The sequence below is a fragment of the Austrofundulus limnaeus genome, unplaced genomic scaffold, assembly GCF_001266775.1.
Source record: "Austrofundulus limnaeus strain Quisiro unplaced genomic scaffold, Austrofundulus_limnaeus-1.0 Scaffold19, whole genome shotgun sequence".
NCBI classification, from domain to species: Eukaryota; Metazoa; Chordata; class Actinopteri; order Cyprinodontiformes; family Rivulidae; genus Austrofundulus; species Austrofundulus limnaeus.
Window position 1 is genome coordinate 1,386,160 of NW_013952421.1, and position 2,571 is coordinate 1,388,730.

Sequence of the window (2,571 nt, forward strand, 5' to 3'; positions counted from 1 at the left end):
GTACAGCAGGGTGGACGGTGCCTGGTGAGGTACAAGTGCTGCTGCCTCTCCTCCTCTCCCTCCTTCTCTCTCTTCTCATACGATATAAAGAGTGGCAGCAGGCAGAATGACAGACTGCCCCAAGAGATGACACCTGTCACTGAGGGGAGTGCTGCTAATCTACAAGCCTCATTTTGTTTGAACTCTTTGTCACCTTGCCGTCAAATCCTCATCTTCTCAGTCACTGCCAGCTTCCCTCTCCTCTGCTCRCTCTGCTTTGCCCCCACAATACAATCCCTGCAGCATCACACACACATACACACACGGCACGCTCCAAAGCACAAACCAGTGGTCTCCAGGAAAACAATGCTCCGATATTGCTTGTTTGCGTTTGTATTATCCACATTTTTTTTTGAAATAATCAGCAACAAGAAGTTTTGTGTTTCCTATAAGATTTTGTGTAAATTCCATGCAGAAAATATTAATCAAGAACAAATCASCTAAATACATCAAACAAAGTCATGTTTTTTCAACGATTAAATGTCTGAAGCAGATCAATTTTTTATTTAGAATGTGGTTTAAAACTGTTTTTGTCCCCCTACGAATGAGAGGACGAGGCGTCCTTGTTCAAATGTTTTTATTTTCTGAACAAAGCCCCATTCATCAATATTGAGATTTGTCTAAGTTAAAGTCATCTGAATAGAAATGCAGTCTGGAGTGGCACAGTCTCTGTGGAGCAGCACACTATTCTGCCCCCCCAAGCACACCCGGCCAAATATCTATATTGTCCACTTCTACTGACTATGCTTTGTAATTATAATATAATTCATTATGTCTATGCTGCATGTGTCACAAAGGACGAGTCCTCCCCAAAATCCTCCCGCGCTGTTCAAGCTGACCGAACACATTCTTGTTTCCATTTTAAAGCCCGGAGCTTGGAAATACCCTCTCACACCCCCATATTCAATAGGTTTTCCTTTTTTTTTTCCTAATTGAGATATCACCCACAAATCTGACAGCTAACACCAGCCTCTAACTCCGAATGATGGGGATCTTTATTCAGACAGGAAGCGACAAAAAGGTTCAACGCTGCTGATGCTAATATCAAAAAAAGAGGAGAAAAAAGGAATGTGATTTAAAAAAAACTGCAATGATTAATATTTTGTTTTGTTTTGAGTGCAGAAACGCTTGCTATTTTGTTGAAATGTTCTCATTAGTGTTGAAATGAAAGAAAACATTTGTGTTAATCTTTAATTTCTTCATATTTTAATCAAATTATGGCGGCACCTAAATATAAAAAAAAAATCTAAGTTGGAGCAAAAGCATCAGCCAACTTCTTTAAATTCCTGCCATTAGGTGGAATTATCTTTTMCAGACACATTTCGTATGAATGCATCCAAAAATCCTCATTTCATTTGGCCTGCRTGTGGTTTAATTTAATCCTTTTTGCTTATTAAAAAAATAAGATGCAGCATCTTGAACAATAGAGAGACTGGCCTGCATGGAGCACAATGGCTAAGGTTAAATTAAAGGTTATGTATACCCTTTGCTGTATTAGAAGCATTCACATTCAAATAAAAGCAGGCATAACTGGTCTGTGCTGCTAGCAACGTGGAATTGTTCATGTTCATGCAAAAAGCAGAATACAGCAGAATTAGTTTGGCATGTTTATTTGCTCTAGTTTTACTTTGCAGTAAACCATGACAAAAATATAACAGCATTCTTAATTATAAGGTAATTGTTCCTTCCCACATATATAATTTTTGTCAAACATGTTATGCCCATGCAAAATATTGTTTGAGTCGTTGCCACATTTTACTCAAAGCAACAAACAGCTACAGCTTGTTCAAACTGGACATGTGAAACAAACWTCTGAGAAGGAAATTTGTTAATTAAACTATCAACAACATGACTCCKTGTTTAACGTTGGATTCACCGAGTTCTTCCAAGAAATCTTTAAAGTGTCCAGAACCCTTGGTCTGATAAATGAGCTTTGATTTTTGATCAGTGAAGAGGGGCTGGAAATCAGTAAGAAAGCAAAACTTTCTTTTGAATAACTGCTTTGGCGTCAAAGCATGTGGATAAGGATTTGGTGTACTACCAATTAGGAACACATGCTAGCTGGTGAAACCAACTGAAAATGAGTTGGACCAGGACTTTGTTTATGGACATTTTTTATAACAGGAAACTAGGCCTTTGCTGATTGGTCGACAAATGCATTCTAGATGTGATAACTTAAACGTTTTGTCTAACCAAATGATTTTTTAAAGTTTTTTTATGTTTCAAATAGAAAGACATTTGTACAAATATTTTGAAGTAGGGGTGTCAAACTAATTTTCACCAAGGGCAACATGAGCATCACAATTCCCTCAAAGAGCCAGCTGTAATTAACTTTGATGTTTCATGTTTAACTTTGAGTAAACAGGAAACGTCACGTTCTTACAGCTGAGCACCACTAACAAACAATACCTGAGCTCTACATGGCATTTCCTGCACAGAAACAGTGTTTTTAACAAGTCCTACATGTGAAACAAATAATACAGAAATATTATTAAAAATGAAAGTAAGACACTTTTACTCACTGTTGAGTTG